The sequence below is a fragment of the Bufo bufo genome, chromosome 4, assembly GCF_905171765.1.
Source record: "Bufo bufo chromosome 4, aBufBuf1.1, whole genome shotgun sequence".
In the NCBI taxonomy this organism is placed as follows: domain Eukaryota; kingdom Metazoa; phylum Chordata; class Amphibia; order Anura; family Bufonidae; genus Bufo; species Bufo bufo.
This window is the reverse complement of record NC_053392.1, coordinates 229,926,275-229,948,187: the sequence shown is the minus strand read 5'-3', so window position 1 is coordinate 229,948,187 and position 21,913 is coordinate 229,926,275.

The window sequence follows — 21,913 nt, the reverse complement described above, 5'->3', positions numbered from 1 at the left end:
ACTGTTGTTCTTTTCTATTATTAATTAAACACCCATTTAGGGCAAGATGCTAAATTCAAAAAATATGAAGAGAGTGTCAAATAAGGGACGTGGCCCAGGTCGTGGTGCTGCTGGTGGAGCTTCTGTTGCAGAGAGAGGATGTGGTCGATTTGTGCCAGCTATGCGCATAAGTGAAACCCCTTCCTCAGGTGCGAGTAGGCGACAAAACCTGCAGCGGTATTTGTTCGGGCATAATGCTGCTCTACGAATGGTGAGGCCTGAACAAGTACGGGCGATAGTAGATTGGGTTGCTGACATTGGATCCAGTTTCTTCACATTGGCTCTCACCCAGTCTCCTGCTGAAATATCACAGTTGGCACCTGCAGCCGATGTCCATCAGTCTTTCACCTCACCCCCTTGCAAATCAGCCAAGCAGTCTGAGCCCCAAGTCATGCAGCAGTCTCTTCTGCTTTTTGATGACTCTGTTAGCAGGGTTTCCCAGGGCCATCCACCTAGCCCTGCCCCAGAAGTGGAAGAGATTGAGTGCACTGATGCCCAACCACTTATTTTTTGAAGATGAGTACATGGGAGGACCATCGCAGCACGTCTCGGATGATGACGAAACACGGGTGCCAACTGCTGGGGCTTTTGAAAGTGTGCAGACTGACAAGGAAGTCAGGGGTGAAGACTGGGTGGAAGATGATGTGGAGGACGATGAGGTCCTCGACCTTACATGGAATCAAGGTCATGCGAGTGATCGATGTAGTTCAGAGGAAGAGGCGGTGGTCGCACAGAGCCACCAGAGCAGCAGAAGAGGGAGCAGGGTGCAAAAGCGGAGCGGCCGTCCTCTAGACAGTACAACTCCTACTGCCCACCACAGCAAGGGACCGAGCACACCAAAGCCAGCTCCAAGGAGTTCCCTGGCATGGCAGTTCTTCAGACAATGTGCTGACGACAAGACACGAGTGGTTTGCACGCTGTGCAATCAGAGCCTGAAGCGAGGCATAAACGTTCTCAACCTGAGCACAACCTGCATGACCAGGCATTTAAGTGCAAAGCACGAGCTGCAGTGGAGTAGACACCTAAAAAACGAGCTGCTTCCTCTTCTGCTGCAGTCGCGACCTCTTTATCCACCTCTGGAGTGACAGTGCCACCTGGCACCCCGCAAACAGAGGATCTGCCAGCAACACCAACACCTGGGTCACCAAGCATCTCCACAATGTCCCACGCAAGAGTTCAGTTCTCCATATCCCAAACCCTGGAGAGGAACAGGAAGTACCCCCCTACCCACCCGCGATCCCTAGCCCTGAATGCCAGCATTTCTAAATTACTGGCCTTTGAAATGCTGTCAGTCCATCTGGTGGAGACGGATAGTTTTAAAGGCTTTATGGCGGTGGCTGTCCCACAGTACGTTGTGCCCAGCTGCCACTACTTTTCAAGGCCAGCTATCCCTTCCCTTCAAAACCAAGAAGGGGACAAAATCAGGTGTGTACTGCGCAACGCCATCTGTGGCAAGGTGCACCTGACTACGGATACGTGGACCATTAAGCACGGTCAGGGCCGTTATATCTCCATAACAGCACACTGGGTAAATGCAGTGGTGGCTGGGCCTGAGGCGGATAGCAGTTTGGTGCATGTCCTTCCACCACGAGGATTGCAGGGCGCTTCAGTTTACCTCCTGTTGCTTCCTTCTCCTACTCTGCTTCCTCATCCTCTACCAGCTCCTTATCGGGTCAGAGTAACACCTTCACCACCAACTTCAGCACAGCCAGGGGTAAACGACAGCAGGCAGTTTTAAAACGTATCTGTTTGGGGGACAAACTCCACACCGCGCTGGAGCTGTGGACGGGCCTTGAACAACAGACCGATGAGTGGTTGTGCCAGTCAGCCTCAAGCCCGGCCTGGTGGTGTGCGATAATGGGTGAAATCTCGTAGCCGCTCTGGGACTAGCCGGTTTGACGCACATCCCTTGCCTGGCGCATGTGCTGAATTTGGTGGTGCAGAGATTCCTTAAAAATTACCCCGACATGTCAGAGCTGCTGCATAAAGTGCGGGCCTTCTGTGCGCGCTTTCGGCGTTCTCACCCTGCTGCTGCTCGCCTGTCAGCGCTGCAGCGTAACTTCGGCCTTCCTGCTCACCGCCTCATATGCGATGTGCCCACAAAGTGGAACACCACCTTGCACATGCTGGCCAGACTGTGCGAGAAGCAGCAGGCGATAGTGGAGTTTCAGCTGCAGGACGCACGGGTGAGTCGCTCGGCGGAACAGCACCACTTCATCACCAATGACTGGGCCTCTATGCGAGACCTGTGTTCCTTGTTGCGCTGTTTCGAGTACTCCATCAACATGGCCAGTGCCGATAACGCCGTTCTCAGCGTTACTATCCCACTTCTATGCCTCCTTGAAAAAACGCTCCTGGCGATGATGGAAGAGGATCTAGCACAGGAGAAGGAGGAGGAAGAGCGATCATTTTGTAGGCTTTCCGGCCAGTCATTCCCAAGTGGCTCTGAGGGTGGGTTCCTGCACCCACAAACCCAAGGTACACAATTGTCCAGCCAGGCCACAGTTCTGGAGGATGAGGAGGTGGAGGATGAGGAGGAGGAGATGGAGGAGGAGGAACCATGTTCACAGCAGGATGGCACCCAGACCAGCTCATGGCCATCACTGGTGCGTGGTTGGGGGGGATACCGAGGACACAGACGATACACCTCCCACAGAGGACAGCTTTTCGTTGCCCCTGGGCAGCCTGGCACACATGAGTGATTACATGCTCCAGTGTCTCCGCAATGACCGCCGAGTAGCCCACATTCTAACTTGTGCTGATTACTGGGTGGCCACGCTGCTGGATCCCCGTTACAAGGACATCGTGTCGTCCTTAATTCCCTCACTGGAGCGTGATCGTAAGATGCGTGAGAACAAGCGCACGCTGGTAAATGCGCTGCTGGTGGCATTCCCACCTGACAGCGGGGGCACAGTGGAAGCACAAGGCGAAGGCAGAGGACGAGGAAGAGGTCGCCAATGCAGCTGGGGCACTGCCAGCACATCAGAAGGCAGGGTTAGCATGGCAGAAATGTGGAAAAGCTTTGTCAGCACGCCACAACAACCAGCACCACCAGCTGATATGGAACATCTTAGCAGGAGGCAGCATTTCACCAACATGGTTGAGCAGTATGTGTGCACACGCCTACACGTACTGAATGACGGGTCTGCCCCTTCAACTTCTGGGTCTCCAAATTAGGCACATGGTCTGAGCTTGCCCTTTATGCCTTGGAGGTGCTGGCCTGCCCTGCAGCCAGTGTATTATCTGAACGTGTGTTTAGCACGGCAGGGGGCATGATCACAGACAAGCGCAGCCGCCTGTCCACAGCCAATGTGGACAAGCTCCCGTTCATTAAAATGAACCAAGCATGGATCCCTCAGGACTTGTCCATACCTTGTCCAGAATAGACATGTTTACCGGCACTAACCAGCCATTGTTAAACTGCAGCGCAATTGCTCATGTTTGTATTTTGGATATTTCACACTCTTTTGGAGTGTACCTTAATTTTTAAAAATTTAATTAAAACCAAAAACATGTGTGGGCTATCTCGTCCTCCTCCACCGCCGCTTCCACCTACTCCGCTACGTCCACCGCCTCCTCAAACTCCTACTCAATATGGAACTCCACCTCGTAAATCCATTTTTTTTTTTGTGCGTGTTTTAAAAAAATAAAATAAAATTGTCATTAACATATTTGAGTGAAATTCACCAATTTTTGGGTGTATAGTACCACTGCTATACCTAGTATGCCGGTTAAAAAAATATAAAAAAATTGTCATTAACATTTTCTGGTGAAATTAACCAATTTTTGGGTGTATAGTACCACTGCTATACCTAGTAGGCCGGTTAAAAGAAATAAATAAATTGTCAGTTACATTTTCAGTTGAAATTCAAAAATTTTTGGGTGTGAAGTACCACTGCTATACCTAGTAGACCGGTAAATAAATAAAAATAAAAAAATTGGCAGTTACATTTTCTGGTAAATTTCAGCAATTTTTTGGTGTGATGTACCACTGCTATACCTAGTAGGCCGGTTAATAAAAAATATAACATTTGTCAGTTACATTTTAGGGTCAAATTGACCAATCTTTGGGTGTAATAAACCCCTCCTCTACCTTGTTGACAGCTTAATAAATTTCAATAATTTTTCTTTTACATTTTCGGGTGACAATAAACAATTGTTTTCTGTCATAGACCCCTGCTCTACCAAGTAGACAGGTTAATTAATTTCTGTAATTTTTCTGTTACATTCTTGGGTTGACATTATGCAATTTTAGACGTGAATAAACCCCTGCTCTGCATAGGTGACAGGGAATAAAATTTCTGAAATGCTTCTTTAATTGATGCGCACCACCTCCTTTGATTTAATGCTTAAACTTAAACAAGTTGTACCATATTTAAGCTTCAATACTTTGTCCCACATTTCCGCTATACTCTTTTGGCCCAACATTTGCGCCTCAATAGCTTTTCTCACAATTCTGCTTGACTCTTTTGGCCCACATTTGGGCTTCTGTAATTTGTTCCACATTTGTGCCTCTATATTTTTTCCCACATTTCTTCTCGATCCCAATTTTTAAAAATAAATTTATCTCCCTTAAATTTGGTCTCTTTTTCTCACGCTCCCTCTCCGGCCTGGAACCCTGATTCCACGCCACCCGTCATCACCATGGTAGGCGCATAAAAGAACATCGAAAGTTGATAGAGCAGATATCAATTGGATCGTGAACATCACGGGGACGTGCGACATGGTGGGGCAGTAAGTGTGCACACGCCTACACAAATTGACTGACAGGGGTCAGCCCCTGCAACTTCTGGGTCTCCAAATTGAGCACATGGCCTGAGCTTGCCCTTTACCCCTTGGAGGTGCTGGCCTGCTCTGCAACCAGTGTATTGTCTGAACGTGTGTTTAGCATGACTGGAGGGGGTTATCACAGGTTATATTTCCCAATGTTTTGGCGTGTACCCTAATTTTAAAAATAAAATTTAAAGCCAAAAACCAGTGTAGGCTACCTCCTCCTCCTCCACCGCCACTTCCACCGGCACCGCCACATCCACCGCCTCCTCAACCTCCTACTTCATATGGACCTGGTCCTCCTAGATCAAGATTATTATTTTTTATTTTTACGTATTTTATGTTATTTAAAGTCATTTCCCTATCCACATTTGTTTGCAGAGCAGTTGCCATGCTCTTAACCACATTTTGACGCCATTTGCAGCCCTCTAGCCCTTTCCATGACATTTTTACAGCCATTTTAGTGCTCAAAAGTTCGGGTCCCCATTGACTTCAATGGGGTTCGGGGTCAAGTTCGTGTCAAGTTCGGGTTCCGAACTCGAACTTTTTTGTGAAGTTTGGCTGAACCCATCGAACCCGAACATCCAGGTGTCCGCTCAACTCTAGTAAAGGGCAAGCTCAGGCCATGTGCCCAATTTGGAGACCCAGAAGTTGAAGGGGGCAGACCCATCATTCAGTACGTGTAGGCGTGTGCACACATACTGCTCCACCATGTCGCACGTCCTCGTGATGTCCACGATCCAATTGGATATCTTCTCTATCAACTTTCGATGTTCTTTTATGCGCCTACCATGGTGATCACGGTAAGCGGCGAATCAGGGTTCCAGGCTGGAGAGGGAGCCTGAGAAAGGGATACCACATCCAAGGGAGGTCAATGGATGAAATTAAATGTAATCGAGCGGAAATGTGAGACAAAGTATTGAAGCATAAGCTTCCAAGTTAAGGAGGGGGTGCGCGGCAATTACCCACTCCCGACTCGGTGTTCTTTTCTGAGCCTACCATGTTGATCATGGCTATCGGCCAATCAGGGTTCCACGCCGGAGAGGGAGCGTGAAAAAGGGAGACCTCATCCAAAAGAGGTCAATGGCTGCAATGGGATGGAGCGGAAATGTGGGACAAGTTATTAAAGCAGAAGGATCGAATGAAGGGGCCAATTAAAGACGAATTTTAAAAATTTAAGTCCCTGACACCTATGCAGAGCAGGGGTTTTTCATCGCCAGAAATGGGTTAATGTCAACCACCGATGGAACAGATTATTTTAAAAAATTTCGTTCTCTGTCACTTATGCAGAGCAGGATTTTATTCACGGCAAAAAATGTAAAATGTCACCCAAGAATGTAACAAAAAAATTTGTGAAATTTATTAACCTGTCTACTAGGTAGAGCAGGGGTATATCACACCCAAAAATGGGTGAATTTCACCCGAAAATTTAACATACAAATTAGTGATTTTTTTTACCTGTCTACTAGGTAGAGCATGGGTATATCACATCCAAAAATTTGTGAACTTCACTGAAAAATGTAACAGACAAATTAGTGATTTTTTTTTACCTGTCTACTATGTATAGCAGTGATATATCACACCCAAAAATTGGTGAATATTTTTTACCTGTCTACTAGGTAGAGCAGTGGTATATCACACCCAAAAATTGGTGAATTTCACCTGAAAATGCAACAGACAAATTTTTTTTTTTTTTTTTACCAGTCTACTAGGTATAGCAGTGGTATATCACACCCAAAAATTGGTAAATTTCACCCAAAAATGTAACAGACAAATTAGTGAATTTTTTTACCTGTCTACTAGGTAGAGCATGGGTATATCACACCCAAAAATTGGTGAATTTCATCCGAAAATGTAACAGACAAATTAGTGATTTTTTTTTACCTGTCTACTAGGTATAGCAGTGGTCTCTCGCACTAAAAAATTTGTGAATTTCACACGAAAATGTAACAGACAAATTATTGTTTTTTTTTACCTGTCTACTAGGTAGAGCATGGGTATATCACACCCAAAAATTGGTGAATTTTTATCCGAAAATGTAACAGACAAATTAGTGAATTTTTTTTATCTGTCAACTAGGCATAGTAGTGGTATATCACACCCAAAAATTGGTGAATTTCACACAAAAATGTAACAGACAAATTAGTGAATTTTTTTTGCTTGTCTACTAGGTAGAGCAGTGGTATATCACACCCAAAAAGCGGTGGAAGCGGCGGTGGAGGAGGACGAGGTAGCCAACACTGGTTTCTGGTTTAAATATTTTAAAAAAAAATTAAGGTACACTCCAGAAGAGTGCGCTGTAGTATAGCAATGGCTGCTTAAGGCCGGTATACATGCAGCCAGCCAGTAGCGCAGGGGCAACACATGAGGTGCACGGTGGACCGATGAGGGGCCAAATAATAACACACAGTTGATCAGTTTACTCACAGTTAGCAGAAAGCTTCCCTGGGCTGGCAGCACAGTGTTGAGGTGGACAGCACAAAATCCTCTAGGGCACGCTCAGTGGTAGGGAAGCATCAGCCAAGATGGTGGTTGAGATGCCCTTGATGTTAGGGGTGCTTAGGGTGCTTGTTGCGGCTGAGTCCCTTGATGTTTTTTGTCGTGACGCCAGTACCGTTAATGGTGTTACAACCAATAGTGGTAATAATGAGGTAGGCAGTGGTAAGATACAACTCACATATTTTACTGATGTTGACTTTGGTTGCAGCAGTACAGAATACAGTCTCTTGTTGGTATTAGAGTTAGTCTGCAAATCCACTGTTCCTAGGCTTTCTTAGGCTGGATTTAAGCTTAGCCGGAATTTTCTGTATCAGTGTAATTTGGTGAGGTTGCCGGAGGCTATGGTATCCTTCACCTGAATATCCAAAGGTCTTTAATGCCTGGTTGGTGGCTTTTATCCTTTGGTTGTTAATCCTTTCCTTTGTCCCTTTCTGGACTAAACTTTCATCTGAGCAGAAGTGCTGGATCTGCACTCTCTCACTCTCAGCATCAGACTACTAATCACTGATCTCTGGTCAGTCTTACTATTCTGTCTCACTAGGACTGAACTAGGTGTATATATAGAACCTACGTTTTATCCCCATCTAGTGGTGGGATGTATAAATTACACCTAATCTGCCTGGTAACAGGGATTTTGCAGATGAGTTAGTACAAAGTCACATAATGCAACATAATACAATTTTTAGGGTAAAAAGTGCTTTTAAGCAGAGGCCACACACATGTAGTGGGACGCTGCATACCCACATGGTAAAATATAAGTTGCCCTCGACTTTGGTAATGTCCGAAGCTGTGGATCTCTAAGCCGTGTCCTGAAATACACCAAATACACACCACCATATATATACATATGGATATAGACATTGCAATGTATTATCATGACACTTCAATAACCTCCAGTGAATAAAGGGTTATGCACAAAAATACATTCTAGGCAAATATATAAAATATATCACATACATTTTTTATTTTTTATGGTAGATGTGTTACGGCCAAAAATAGTTATTAGAGAATGATCTCACATAAGGGCAGTAAAGTCCATGATATGGTTCAGAAGACAGAGTCCATACCTAAAATGGGGTATAAAACATGTATAACAACTTTTTTTAAGTGCAAAAATTTTGTTGTAAAAAGGATGAGCACAGAAAAAGTCTTTCTGGGTAGTATGCTTTAAACATTGCGTTAACAAAGTCCCTTGATAACCTGAAAATGGGGTAAAAAGGGGTTAAACAGGATAAAACACACACATGTAGTGCAAAACTTTCTGGATTCAGGTGGAGTCCTGGATGGAGTCCTTGCAAATAGAACATAGAGAGGGGCTCAAAATAAAAACAATAATAGAAGTCCTCTCAAGCAATGGCAGCTCCTGCTCCATGTACAGTAGGTGTTTGTGAGATTGTGTTTTCAGCATGACAGCGTCGCGCTGATACTCGGCGACGTGGTGCCGAGATCTCGCACTCACTGGGATAGCGACAGCACATCCCAGCAAGCGCGTCATAGAAGCGACGGGAGATCCGACTTGGATTCCCGCCAATTCTAAACGTGTGCGGCGTTTGTTATGAATCCTGAGGGGGAAGTCCCCGCCGGATTTTAAATAAAAATCCGGCCTGGGTCCCGCCCTCAGGAGCATACCGGGCCCTTAGGTCTGTTATGGGTTGTAAGGAGAGCCCCCCCTACGCCGAAAAAAACGGCGTAGGGGGTCCCCCTACAATCCATACCAGACCCGTATCCAAAGCACGCTACCCGGCCAGCCAGGAAGGGAGTGGGGACGAGCGAGCGCCCCCCCCCCCCTCCTGAGCCGTACCAGGCTGCATGCCCTCAACATGGGGGGTTGGGTGCTCTGGGGCAGGGGGCGCACTGCGGCCCCCCCACCTCAGAGCACCCTGTCCCCATGTTGATGAGGACAGGGCCCCTTCCCGACAACCCTGGCCGTTGGTTGTCGGGGTATGCGGGCGGGAGGCTTAACGGAATCTGGGAGCCCCCTTTAATAAGGGGGCCCCCAGATACCGGCCCCCCACCCTAAGTGAATGAGTATGGGGTACATCGTACCCCTACCCATTCACCTGCAAGAAAAGTGGTAAAAACACAAATAAACCACACAGTGTATTAAAATATTTTATTTTTCTGCTCCGGAGGCCGCCCCCTGTCTTCTTTATTAGCTCTTTTACCAGGGGGGGGCTCTTCTTCTTCCGATATCCCGACGGGTCTTCTCCGCTATCCGGGGGGGGCTTCTCAACTCTCCGGGGTTCTCCTTCTGTCTTCTCCTTCTGTCTTGTTGTCTCCTTCTGTCTTCTGTCTCCGGGGGGGGCTCTTCTTCTTCCGATATCCCGACGGGTCTTCTCTGCTATCCGGGGGGGTCTTCTCAACTCTCCGGGGTTCTCCTTCTGTCTTCTCCTTCTGTCTTGTTGTCTCCTTCTGTCTTCTGTCTCTGGGGGGGGCTCTTCTTCTTCCGATATCCCGACGGGTCTTCTCCGCTATCCGGGGGGGTCTTCTCAACTCTCCGGGGTTCTCCTTCTGTCTTCTCCTTCTGTCTTCTCCTTCTGTCTTGTTGTCTCGGCGCACCCCGATTCTTCGTCTTCTCTTCTTGTTTTCGCCTCTCTCTGTTGTTGACTCGGCGCACCCCGGTTCTTCGTCTCGCGAGACTCGGCGCACCCCGATTCTTCGTCTCGCGAGACTCGGCGCACCCCGATTCTTCGTCTCGCGAGACGAAGAACCGGGGTGCGCCGAGTCAACAACAGAGAGAGGCGAAAACAAGAAGAGAAGACGAAGAATCGGGGTGCGCCGAGACAACAAGACAGAAGGAGAAGACAGAAGGAGAAGACAGAAGGAGAACCCCGGAGAGTTGAGAAGACCCCCCCGGATAGCGGAGAAGACCCGTCGGGATATCGGAAGAAGAAGAGCCCCCCCCGGAGACAGAAGACAGAAGGAGACAACAAGACAGAAGGAGAAGACAGAAGGAGAACCCCGGAGAGTTGAGAAGACCCCCCCGGATAGCGGAGAAGACCCGTCGGGATATCGGAAGAAGAAGAGCCCCCCCCTGGTAAAAGAGCTAATAAAGAAGACAGGGGGCGGCCTCCGGAGCAGAAAAATAAAATATTTTAATACACTGTGTGGTTTATTTGTGTTTTTACCACTTTTCTTGCAGGTGAATGGGTAGGGGTACGATGTACCCCATACTCATTCACTTAGGGTGGGGGGCCGGTATCTGGGGGCCCCCTTATTAAAGGGGGCTCCCAGATTCCGTTAAGCCTCCCGCCCGCATACCCCGACAACCAACGGCCAGGGTTGTCGGGAAGGGGCCCTGTCCTCATCAACATGGGGACAGGGTGCTCTGAGGTGGGGGGGCCGCAGTGCGCCCCCTGCCCCAGAGCACCCAACCCCCCATGTTGAGGGCATGCAGCCTGGTACGGCTCAGGAGGGGGGGGGGGGCGCTCGCTCGTCCCCACTCCCTTCCTGGCTGGCCGGGTAGCGTGCTTTGGATACGGGTCTGGTATGGATTGTAGGGGGACCCCCTACGCCGTTTTTTTCGGCGTAGGGGGGGCTCTCCTTACAACCCATAACAGACCTAAGGGCCCGGTATGCTCCTGAGGGCGGGACCCAGGCCGGATTTTTATTTAAAATCCGGCGGGGACTTCCCCCTCAGGATTCATAACAAACGCCGCACACGTGTAGAATTGGCGGGAATCCAAGTCGGATCTCCCGTCGCTTCTATGACGCGCTTGCTCTCCATCGCGGCAAGCCAGCTCGGCGCTGGCTCCCGCGATGGGGCTCGTATGTGCTCAATCTCGCCGAGAAATACAGCGAGATTGACACAAAATCGGGTTCACCTACTGTAAGTGATTGTTGAACGGCTTACTTAATTGTAGGGATCAGAACACTATGATACATCCGTCGGAATTGGGCTTCCAGAATCCCATGAATCAGGGGAAGATCCTTCAGGTTGTCCCTCCATTATTCTCTGTTTGGGTGTGGATGGCAAGTTAAGTTAATGCTTCACTTTTTCAAAAATTGGGGGCCGTTCTTTTTTTACGTTTGCAAGCCAGCCCAACTGCAGGGTCACTCCTGGTCACAGGATTTAATTCCTCAGGTGGATTTTTCAGTGCTGAAGAGTCTGTTGGTTCCTCTCCATAATGCGGGATAGCAAATCCCTGTTGCTGCTGTACAGCTAGTTGTTGGGATAGCATTGCACAGTCCTCTGTAGCTGTACTGAGGCTTTGTGGTTCGGGCCTTCTCCTTCTAACCCTTTCCCCCTGGGGTTTAGGTTTACTATCAGGTTCTTTGGTAACAATAGCGGGTTGCCAAAGAATATTGGTTCCTGCAAAACCAGTGGTGTATTGGTTCTGTGTAGTAGGTGGCACATATTTTGCAGCAGGCCGCACGTGGGCGGTAAAAAGTTCCTTTTCTGGATCTTCCTCAGACTCAAAGTCCTTATCAAACTCTTGGGTCTCCGTGGGTTGTCCTGGCCGACGTACTGCAGTGGCATAGAATCCACATGTACCCTCTGCAGGAGTGAACTCGACCACCTCATTTACATATAGGCTGTGTAGCCAAGGGGGAAGCTCCTTTCTTTTCACAGACCGGTGATTGACATAGTAATCACAGTTAGTCGCCATGTCGCGGATGAATCCAAATCCCCGCTGTTTACAAAAGTCCAACACTCGGCCCAGTTTTCGTACTGGTACCGGGAAATCTTTACCGGTGCCTCCAGTAACTTGCGAGTTAGTCCCTCGTTATATTTTTTGCAGGCATGGGTGCGCGGGAGTCGAGCAGACTTTATCTCTGTGGACAACCTAGTCCAAAGCGCGGTCTGTTCCGTGGTGGGCCACGCTATGGCGGGAGCATCATCAACCAGACTGGACCTTTCGGCAACTTTCGGTGGCTGGTGTCGCAGCATCGCGACTGCATGCTGACCTGCATTGCTCTCCGCAGATTCAGGGCCGTGGTCCCCACTACGTTCCCTCCAGTGGCGGTCCCACAACTCTTGCACATGAACCTGAAGTTCTGGAGTAATATGCGTAGGGGTCCGAGTCGAAGCGGCGACAGGGTCCCGTCTGGATTCAATCGCAGGTGCAGAGCTCATTTGCTTTTCTGCCATGCTGCTCCGGTGCTTCACTTCTCTCTCTATGCAGCAATCAGCGTCTCTCTTTTGAACGTGCGCACGCACGTCACGCTCTTCCTGAGTACTAGGCCCTCCTCCCAGGTCTTTTTGAATGACAGGAGCGGTGCAACCATTATCCACCATAAGAGTAGCGGTCTCAGCGAATCGAGCGTTCGGCACAACACTGGTCAGTACTCCAATTGGGTTTGGTGGTTTGGTGACACACAATAATGGAGCAGTCTTTTGGGTATTAGGATATTCCTAGGTGGCTATGTCTCGGTCACAACATCCAATAGGTGGGCACATTGGTATTCCACACATGGTTTCACCCATTACACTCTGCGGCAGCACTTTTCATAGGGCAGAGGGGGCGGCGATGCTTTTGCATACAGGGTTCAGCCTCTCAGAAAACAACACAGTAAAGATAGGATGGACTTGACCAGACAATTTTGCATAAGTGGGCGGCACTACGGTTTCCCACTCTTCAGGGGGTGTCGCTAACCTGTCCACAGTGATGGCACAGTATTTCTTTTCAAACAAGAGCTCCGGTGGCCATTTTAAGTACATAGAAACAGTCTATTCATTGACAGCAAGCCGTTTTAGTGACACACAAATGTCGGATTTTCTCACTTTTAACACTGCGATTTTTATGCTGGGGACTAGTATAGCACTTCCATACACTTTCCAAGCAATTTAAACAGGTCTGTAGCCCAATACAGTGCACGATAAGCAAAAGTCTCTCAATAAAGCAAAGGGGCTTATTCACATGTGACAGTCTCTCAAATATGGCGCAAGGGTTAATATCCTGTTCGTGACCCCAAGAAAAGATATGCAGCCAGCCAGTAGCGCAGGGGCAACACGGGAGGTGCACGGTGGACCGATGAGGGGCCAAATAATAACACACAGTTCATCAGTTTACTCACGGTTAGCAGAAAGCCTCCCTGGGCTGGCAGCACAGTGTTCAGGTGGACAGCACAAAATCCTCCAGGGAACGCTCTGTGGTAGGGAAGCATCAGCCAAGATGGTGGTTGAGGTGCCCTTGATGTTAGGGGTGCTTAAGGTGCTTGTTGCGGCTGAGTCCCTTGATGGTTTTTGTCGTGACGCCAGTACCGTTAATGGCGGTACAACCAATAGTGGTAATAATGAGGCAGGCAGTAGTAAGATACAACTCACAACTTTTACTGATGTTGACTTTGGTTGCAGCAGTACAGAATACAGTCTCTTGTTGGCATTAGATTTAGTCTGCAAATCCACTGTTCCTAGGCTTTCTTAGGCTGGATTTAAGCTTAGCCGGAATTTTCTATATCAGTGTAATTTGGTGAGGTTGCCGGAGGCTATAGTATCCTTCACCTGAATATCCAAAGGTCTTTAATGCCTGGTTGGTGGCTTTTATCCTTTGGTTGTTAATCCTTTCCTTTGTCCCTTTCTGGACTAAACTTTCATCTGAGCAGAAGTGCTGGATCTGCACTCTCTAACTCTCAGCATCAGACTACTAATCACTGATCTCTGGTCAGTCTCACTAATCTGTCTCACTAGGCCTGACCTAGGTATATATAGAACCTACGTTTTATCCCCATCTAGTGGTGGGATGTATAAATTACACCTAATCTGCCTGGTAACAGGGATTTTGCAGATGAGTTAGTACAAAGTCACATAATGAAACATAATACCATTTTTAGGGTAAAAAGTGCTTTTAAGCAGAGGCCACACACATGTAGTGGGACGCTGCATACATGTCTATTCTGCACAAGGTACAGACAAGTCCTGTGGGATCCATGCCTGGTTCATTTTAATGAATGTGAGCTTGTCCACATTGGCTGTGGACAGGCGGCTGCGCTTGTCTGTGATCACCCCCCCTGCCGTGCTAAACACACGTTCAGATCATACACTGGCTGCAGGCCAGGCCAGCACCTCCAAAGCGTAAAGGGCAAGCTCATGCCATGTGCCCAATTTGAAGACCCAGAAGTTGAAGGGGGCAGACCCATCATTCAGTTTGTGTAGGCGTGTGCACACATACTGCCCCACCATGTTGGTGAAATGCTGCCTCCTGCTAAGATGTTGCATATCAGCTGGTGGTGCTGGTTGTTGTGGCATGCTGACAAAGCTTTTCCACATTTTGGCCATGCTAACCCTGCCTTCTGAGGTGCTGGTGGTGCCCCAGCTGCGTTGGCGACCTCTTCCTCCTCCTCTGCCTTCGCCTTGTGCTTCCACTGTGCACCCGCCGTCAGGTGGGAATGCCACCAGCAGCCCGCCTACCAGCGTGCGTTTGTACTCGCACATCTTACGATCACGCTTCAGTGAGGGAATTAAGGATGGTACTTTGTCCTTGTAACGGGGATCCAGCAGCGTGGCCACCCAGTAATAAGCACAAGTTAGAATGTAGGCAATTCGGCGGTCGTTGCGGAGACACTGCAGCATGTAATCGCTCATGTGTGCCAGGGTTCCCAGAGGCAACAAAAAGCTGTCCTCTGTGGGAGGTGTATGGTCTGTGTCCTCTGTATCCCCCCAGCCACGCACCAGTGATGGCCATGAGCTGGTCTGGGTGCCACCCTGCTGTGAACATGGTTAATCCTCCTCCATCTCCTCCTCCTCATCCTCCACCTCGTCATCCTCCAGAACTGTGCCCTTGCTGGACAATTGTGTACCTGGCGTTTGTGGGTGCAGGAACCCACCCTCACAGCCACTTGTGAATGACTGGCCGGAAACCCTATGAAATGATGCCTCTTCCTCCTCCTGTGCCACATCCTGTTCCATCATCGCCAGCAGCGGTTTTTCAAGGAGGCATAGAAATGGGATAGTAACGCTGAGAACAGCGTTATCGACACTGACCATGTTGGTGGAGTACTCAAAACAGCGCAACAAGGAACACAGGTCTCGCATGGAGGCCCAGTAATTGGTGGTATATAGCAGGTATAGCAGGTATAGCAGTGGTATATCACACCGAAAAATTTGTGAATTTCACACAACAATTTAACAGACAAATTAGTGATTTTTTTTTACCTGTCTACTAGGTATAGCAGTGGTATATCACACCCAAAAATTGGTGAATTTCACACGAAAATGTAACAGACAAATTCGTGATTTTTTTTTACCTGTCTACTAGTAGAGATGTCGCGAACAAAAAGATTTCCATTCGCGAATGGCGAACGCGATCTTCCGCGAATGTTCCCGGACGGGCGAACTGCCATAGACTTCAATAGACAGGTGAATTTTAAAACCCACAGGGACTCTTTCTGGCCACAATAGTGATGGAAAAGTTGTTTTAAAGGGGACTAACACCTGGACTGTGGCATGCCGGAGGGGGATCCATGGCAAAACTCCCATGGAAAATTACGTAGTTTATGCACAGTGTGGTAAGTTGAATTCGCAATGCGATTAATATAAATTGCATTAATCGCATTGCGATTACAACTTAGATCTGAGTTCCTAATGGTTGTATTGCTAGAATTGACGAATATAACGAATATAGCACTATATTCTCAATCTTCGTTAAATTCTAGCAATACAACCATTAGGAACCCAGCTCTAAGTTGAAATCGCAATGCGATTAATATAACCTGCATTAATCGCATTACGATTACAACTTAGATCTGAGTTCCTAATGGTTGTATTGCTAGAATTGACGAATATAACAAATATAGCACTATATTCTTAATCTTCGTTATATTCTAGCAATATAACCATTAGGAACCCAGCTCTAAGTTGAATTCGCAATGCGATTAATATAATCTGCATTAATCGCATTGCGATTACAACTTAGTCAAATTTGTGACACTGCAGCTTCAGAATGAATCTAAGATGGATGCTGTCCTTGCTTTTTGATAGAACGTGGGAGGGTCTGGGAGGGTATGCTGATTGGCTGGAATGTGTCTGCTGACTGTGAGGTACAGGGTCAAAGTTTGCTCGATGATGATGTATAGGGGGCGGACCGAACATCGCATATGTTCACCCACCGCGGCGAACACGAACAAGCTATGTTCGCCGGCGAATAGTTCGGGACATCTCTATCTACTAGGTATAGCAGTGATATATCACACCCAAAAATTGGTGAATTTCACACGAAAATGTAACAGTCAAATTAGTGATTTTTTTTTACCTGTCTACTAGGTAGAGCAGTGGTATATCATTTGAAAAATTGGTGAATTTCACACAAAAATTTAACAGACAAATTTGTGATTTTTTTTTACCTGTCTACTTACTAGATATAGCAGTGGTATATCACACTAAAAAATTGGTGAATTTCACACCAAAGTGTAACAGACAAATTATTGATTTTTTTTTACCTGTCTACTAGGTTGAGCCTGGGTATATCATACCCAAAAATTTGTGAATTTCATCCGAAAATGTAACAGACAAATTACTGATTATTTTTTTACCTGTCTACTAGGTATAGCAGTGGTATATCACACCCAAAAATTGGTGAATTTCACATGACAATGTAACAGACAAATTATAGATTTTTTTTTACCTGTCTAGTAGGTAGAGCATGGGTATATCACACCCAAAAGTTGGTGAATTTCATCCAAAAATGTAACAGACGAATTAGTGATTTTTTTTTACCTGTCAACTAGGTATAGCAGTGGTATATCACACCCAAAAATTGGTGAATTTCACACAAAATTGTAACAGACAAATTAGTGTTTTTTTTTACCTGTCTACTAGTTAGAGCAGTGGTATATCACACCCAAAAATTGATGAATTTCACCCAAAAATGTAACAGACACATTAGTGAATTTTTTTACCTGTCTACTAGGTAGAGCATGGGTATATCACACCCAAAAATTGGTGAATTTCATCCGAAAATGTAACAGACAAATTTGTGAATTTTTTTTACCTGTCAACTAGGTATAGCAGCAGTATATCACACCCAAAAATTGGTGATTTTCACCCGATATTGTAATAGACAAATTAGTGATATTTTTTTACCTGTCTACTAGGTATAGCAGTGGTATATCACACTAAAAAATTGGTGAATTTCGCTGGAAAATGTAACAGACAAATTAGTGAATTATTTTTAACCGTCTACTAGGTTGAGCATGGGTATATCATACCCAAAAATTTGTGAATTTCATCCGAAAATGTAACAGACAAATTACTGATTATTTTTTTACCTGTCTACTAGGTATAGCAGTGGTATATCACACCCAAAAATTGGTGAATTTCACATGACAATGTAACAGACAAATTATAGATTTTTTTTTACCTGTCTAGTAGGTAGAGCATGGGTATATCACACCCAAAAGTTGGTGAATTTCATCCAAAAATGTAACAGACGAATTAGTGATTTTTTTTTACCTGTCAACTAGGTATAGCAGTGGTATATCACACCCAAAAATTGGTGAATTTCACACAAAATTGTAACAGACAAATTAGTGATTTTTTTTACCTGTCTACTAGTTAGAGCAGTGGTATATCACACCCAAAAATTGGTGAATTTCACCCAAAAATGTAACAGACACATTAGTGAATTTTTTTACCTGTCTACTAGGTAGAGCATGGGTATATCACACCCAAAAATTGGTGAATTTCATCCGAAAATGTAACAGACAAATTTGTGAATTTTTTTTACCTGTCAACTAGGTATAGCAGCGGTATATCACACCCAAAAATTGGTGATTTTCACCCGATATTGTAATAGACAAATTAGTGATATTTTTTTACCTGTCTACTAGGTATAGCAGTGGTATATCACACTAAAAAATTGGTGAATTTCGCTGGAAAATGTAACAGACAAATTAGTGAATTATTTTTAACCGTCTACTAGGAAGAGCAGTGGTATATCACAGCCAAGAATTGGTAAATTTTACCCGAAAATGTAACAGACAAATTAGTGAAATGACATAAAATAAAATACGTACAAATAAAAAAAAAAAACTTAATTTATGAGGTGGAGGTCCATATGGAGTAGGAGTTTGAGGAGGCGGTGGACGTAGCGGTGTAGGTGGAAGCGGCGGTGGAGGAGAATGAGGTCGCCAACACTGGTTTTTGGTTTAAATTTTTTTTTTTTAATTAGGCTGGTTTCACACGAGCGCGTCCGGATTAGTTCCGGATGCGTCCCGGTGTGTTGCGGCAAACCCGCGCGAGTAGGAATGCAATTGCAGTCAGTTTTGACTGCGATTGCGTTCCGATGTTCAGTTTTTATCGTGCGTGTGCAATGTGTTTTGCACGCGCGTGATAAAAAACCGACTGTGGTACCCAGACCCAAACTTCTTCACAGAAGTTCAGGTTTGGGGTCGGTGTTGTGTAGATGTTATTATTTTCCCTTATAACATGGTTATAAGGGAAAATAATAGCATTCTGAAAACAGAATGCTTAGTAGGTGATCAGTTGAGGGTTAAAAAAAATAAAAAAAATTAACTCACCTTCTCCTGTTGTTCGCGTAGTTCTCCCGGTCTTTAGTTCTCTAAAAGATAAACTATGGGCTAAAGGACCTTTGGTGACGTCAGATCACATGCTCCAATCACATGGTCCATCACCGCGGTGATGGACCATGTGATTGGAGCATGTGATCTTACGTCACCAAAGGTCCTTTAGCCCATAGTTCATCTTTTGAGAAGTAAAGAAGAGACAGGGACTTACGCGAACAAACGGAGAAGGTGAGTTAATTTTTTTTATTTTTTTTAACCCTCAACTGATCACTTACTATGCATTCTGTTTTCAGAATGCTATTATTTTCCCTTATAACCATGTTATAAGGGAAAATAATACAGTGAATAGACTGTCACCTAGCAACCATGCGTGAAAATCGCACAGCATCCGCACTTGCTTGCGGATGCTTGCGATTTTCACGCAACCCCATTCACTTCTATGGGGCCTGCGTTGCGTGAAAAACGCAGAATATAGAGCATGCTGCGATTTTCACGCAACGCACAAGTGACGAGTGAAAATTACCGCTCATCTGAACAGCCCCATAGAAATGAATGGGTCAGGATTCAGTGCGGGTGCAATACGTTCACCTACAGCATTGCACCCGCGCGGAATACTCGCCCGTGTGAACGCAGCCTTAGGGTACACTCCAAACGAGTGCGCTGTAGTATAGCAATGGATAGTTAAGGCCGGTATACATGTGTATTTTGCACAAGGTACAGACAAGTCCTGTTGGATCCATGCCTGGTCCATTTTAATGAATGTGAGCTTGTCCACATTGGCTGTGGACAGGCGGCTGCGCTTGTCTGTGATCACCCTCCCTGCCGTGCTAAACACACGTTCAGCTAATACACTGGCTGCAGGGCAGGCCAGCACCTCCAAGGCGTAAAGGGCAAGCTCAGGCCATGTGCCCAATTTGGAGACCCAGAAGTTGAAGGGGGCAGACCCATCATTCAGTTTGTGTAGGCGTGTGCACACATACTGCTCCACCATGTTGGTGAAATGCTGCTTCCTGCTAAGACGTTCCATATCAGCTGGTGGTGCTGGTTGTTGTGGCGTGCTGACAAAGCTTTTCAACATTTTGGCCATGCTTACCCTGCCTTCTGAGGTGCTGGTGGTGCCCCAGCTGCTTTGGCGACCTCTTCCTCCTCCTCTGCCTTCGCCTTGTGCTTCCACTTTGCCCTCGCTGTCAGGTGGGAATGCCACCAGCAGCGCGTCTACCAGCGTGCGTTTGTACTCGCGCATCTTACGATCACGCTTCAGTGAGGGAATTAAGGATGGTACGTTGACTTTGTAACAGGTATCCAGCAGCGTGGCCACCCAGTAATCAGCACAAGTTAGAATGTGGGCAACTCGGCGGTCATTGCGGAGACACTGCAGCATGTAATCGCTCATGTGTGCCAGGCTTCCTAGAGGCAACAAAAAGCTGTCCTCTGTGGGAGGTGTATAGTCTGTGTCCTCTGTATCCCCCCAGCCACGCACCAGTGATGGCCATGAGCTGGTCTGGGTGCCACCCTGCTGTGAACATGGTTCCTGCTCCTCCATCTCCTCCTCCTCATCCTCCACCTCGTCATCCTCCAGAACTGTGCCCTTGCTGGACAATTGTGTACCTGGCGTTTGTGGGTGCAGGAACCCACCCTCACAGCCACTTGTGAATGACTGGCCGGAAACCCTATGAAATGATCCCTCTTCCTCCTCCTGTGCCACATCCTGTTCCATCATCGTCAGCAGCGGTTTTTCAAGGAGGCATAGAAGTGGGATAGTAACCCTGAGAACAGCGTTATCGACACTGGCCATGTTGGTGGAGTACTCGAAACAGTGCAACAAGAAACACAGGTCTTGCATGGAGGCCCAGTAATTGGTGGTGTAGCGGTGCTGTTCTGCAGAGCGACTCACCCATTCGTGCTGCAGCTGAAACTCCACTATTGCCTGCTGCTGCTCGCACAGTCTTTCCAGCATGTGCAAGGTGGAGTTTCACCTTGTGGGCAAGTCGCATATGAGGCGGTGAGCGGGAAGGCCGAAGTGCTGACAGACGAGCAGCAGCAGGGTGAGAACGCCAAAAGCGTGCACAGACGGCCCGCACTTTATGCAGCAGCTCTGACATATCGTGGTAATTTTTAAGGAATCTCTGCACCACCAAATTCAGCACATGCGCCAGGCAATGGATGTGCGTCAAACCGGCTAGTCCCAGAGCTGCTACGAGATTTCACCCATTATCGAACACCACCAGGCCGGGCTTGAGGCTCATTGGCACCAACCACTCATGGGTCTGTTGTTCATGGCCCATCCACAGCTCCTGTGCGGTGTGGGGTTTGTCCCCCAAACAGTTAACTTTTAAAACTGCCTACTGTCGTTTACCCCTGGCTGTGTTGAAGTTGGTGGTGAAGGTGTTACGCTGACTGGATGAGGAGGCAAACTGAAGCGTCCTGCAATCCTCTGTGGTGGAAGGACATGCGCCAAAATGCTATCCCCCTTAGGCCCAGCCACCACTGCATTTACCCAGTGTGCTTTTATGAAGATATAACGTCCCTGACCGTGCTTACTAGTCCGCGTATCCGTAGTAAGGTGCACCTTGCCACACATGGCGTTGCGCAGTGCACACCTGATTTTGTCACCCACTTGGTTGTGAAGGGAAGGGATGGCACGCCTGGAAAAGTAGTGGCGGCTGGGCACGACGTTCTGTGGGACAGCCACCACCATAAGGCTTTTAAAACTCTCCGTTTCCACCAGATGTAATGACAGCATTTCAAAGGACAGTAATTTAGAAATGCTGGCATTAAGGGCCAGGGATCGCGGGTGGGTAGGGGGGTACTTCCTCTTTTGCTCCAGTGTTTGGGAGCTGGACAGCTGAACGCTTCTGTGGGACATTGTGGAGATACTTGGTGACCCAGATGGTGGTGTTGCTGGCAGATCCTCTGTTTGCGGGGTGGCAGGTGGCACTGTCACTCCAGAGGTGGATGAAGAGGCCGAGACTGAAGCAGAAGAGGAAGCAGGAGGAGCCAGAGACCTTTCTTGGTTTTTGAGGTGTCTACTCCACTGCAGCTTTTGCTTTGCACTTAGATGCCTGGTCATGCAGGTTGTGCTCAGGTTGAGAACGTTTATGCCTCGCTTCAGGCTCTGATTGCACAGCGTGCAAACCACTCG